At 38.3% G+C, this 2,488-nt stretch overlaps 1 protein-coding gene across 3 annotated transcripts in view; it reads left to right on the top strand.

Annotated features, from left to right (window-relative positions):
• Positions 1-2,488, top strand: part of slc15a4 (solute carrier family 15 member 4) — a 26,929-nt gene that overhangs the window by 8,536 nt on the left and 15,905 nt on the right. The window lies entirely within an intron of this gene.

The following is a 2,488-nucleotide window of genomic DNA, read 5'->3' on the forward strand; positions in this document are numbered from 1 at the left end:
CAGATTGCCAATTGACTGTTAACAATGCACTGAATCACATTTGACAACAACCGTGATAGTTAAATTCTACTGGGAGTTTAATACATATTGTTTTAAATACAAATAAACATGAAGATAAATTGGGGACTAACAAATCTACAGAAGTTCAACATTTTAAATACATCGAATAATATATTCTGATTAGCTGTGTCATTATTGAAATGCACCCTTAAAGCAGCTATTAGAGGTCTGGACAGCCCTGTTCATTGTTTCAAATGATTTTACTAAGTGCTTATTGGGTCCATATTGGAAAAGCAATTCAGTGTGTGCGTGCTGCACACGGATCTTATCAAGTTTATTTGCAACAAGAACACTGGAGCCGCCAAATAAGATCTTAAATGAATATGAATCCTCATTTGCATAATAAAGTTAGTCATTCGTGTCTCTTTACAGTCATCTGACATCAGAATATGGAAAAGGTCACATGGTCAACAGACCAATACGTATAAAACACAATATTTAAATGTGGATCAATATCACTCTTAAAAAGAACCATTATATTTTTTAATACATGTTAAAAGCTCACCTTATGACACAAAGAGCCTTTTTTAATCAGCTCAAATCCAAGTTCAAATATTACTAGTGGCATTAAGTGGTGAGTATGATCTATAGAAATAATGTATGATTCATAGATTATCCACCTAAAAATCAGTGTGGGGTCTCTTTGTGTGTTTTATGTGTAAGATAGAGGAAAGGGTGCTGGACTCAACCCTCATCCTTGTACCTTATTTTAAATAAACATGGAGAAGAAGAGATGAGAGTTTTTCGAGGGAGAGTCTTCCCAAGTTCTAGCAAGTTAATAAAGCCTGACTTTGCCCATCAAAAACATCCTTTTCAATCAAAGACGTATGTTAAAAGGTCTTTTAACTAAATATAATTGCTTCTACTTTATCAGTTTAAAGTAACAATTTTTTAGAGGACATGAGCATTCCTGGAAGGAAAGGTGCTCTAACGTGTTCATTTTCTGATGTTCCAAAGCTATTTAGGTATTTACTTTTCCATTTGGCTTCTTGAAAGAAAGTGCAATCCCTGCATTTGAATTCAGGCAATGAATTCTGAATATTGCAGAAAGCAATTTTGAGTCCTGGGAGTGGGGAGAAAGGGTTTATGATGGTGCAGTGGTTTGGCCATTGGTCACAGAACAGTAGGTGACTACAAAACTGGTGTGCAACAAAGTTCTGACCAGGATTTTAGGAGACAAATCAGACGACTGGATCCAATCTGTACAGCAGTGTACTTTGTAAAATGAGTTATTGAGATACAGTATTAATTGTATTGTATCTGCACCTAATATAAACAATTATTCAAACATTCATTATTCAAAAACGATTTGAGTTGACCCTGTGTGCTGTTTATCCCCAGCATTGCCTTGCTTCACATTAATTCAGTTACACACATTGACAACAAGGAGCTGCATTACACTGTTATTACATTTTTGAATTGCATTTTCCTCAGCTGGCTTTCTGTGTGTCCTCAGTGCTTATCTGCATTAGTCCACTAGCTAAACTCATGTTGTGTTCAGAGACTGACAGATGGGATTGTTGGTAATGACCGAGTGTGACATCTTTTGCCCAGAGAATAGCCAGTCCGACATTGCATTGTCAGCCCGCCATTCTGTGTCCCCAACGTTGTGTCCGTCACACCACTGCTGTTCAGAATCACTTTCATCATCCCCATGTGCAACAAACAGGCAGGAATTCTTCATGATGTCATTGGTGCAGCAATCTTTCACGAAGTTACATCGTGCTCACTGACACACATGACGCAAGTACTACTGGATCCATGTAGTGCAAATGGACAGCTGAGGACACGCTTTCAAGTGGACAGTGTTTCTGATCCGCTTTTCATCCGTCTACAACAGTCCCAAACTTCAACCACATACTGGGGCTAGCTATGAAAAGCTGCGCTGACATTGCTTTTGAAGTGGGGTTTTTTTTATAGCATGTTTTATCACATTATCTTAACTTTATATACTAATCTGCTTTGGTTAAAGCTCAATAGCCTTTAGGTGTCCAGAACCATCTTTATTTTTTTCTACAAAAAGCTGAAGCAATGTTGCCAGGATCACACTGTCTGATGTGTGATGTTTAAGAAGGAGGAAACAAGCAGGGGTGTGTGTTTATAGTGTGACTCTTGCTCTTGGCAGCCCAGTGGCCACACTGCCCGAGATGGACTGCTGGTATTATAGGATAGCCGGATTACAAGGCTCTTCTCAAATACAGCATTAAGTGTAGTTATGATAGGAAGCTGTCTCTGGTAGTTATCTGGAAATAGCCGCTGGTTACGTGATAATAGCTCTATCGAATAAAGCTTTTAGGAGGAGGCAGCCATTGAAGACAACTGCTTTGCTCTTATTATTGAACCGTCTGCACTGTTCTATTATTAACTGGCATAATATGGAAGTGTGCAGATGTGATCTTAATGAAGTGGTAGGGTAGCCTTAAACCTA

Source organism: Etheostoma spectabile, chromosome 5, assembly GCF_008692095.1.
Source record: "Etheostoma spectabile isolate EspeVRDwgs_2016 chromosome 5, UIUC_Espe_1.0, whole genome shotgun sequence".
NCBI classification, from domain to species: Eukaryota; Metazoa; Chordata; class Actinopteri; order Perciformes; family Percidae; genus Etheostoma; species Etheostoma spectabile.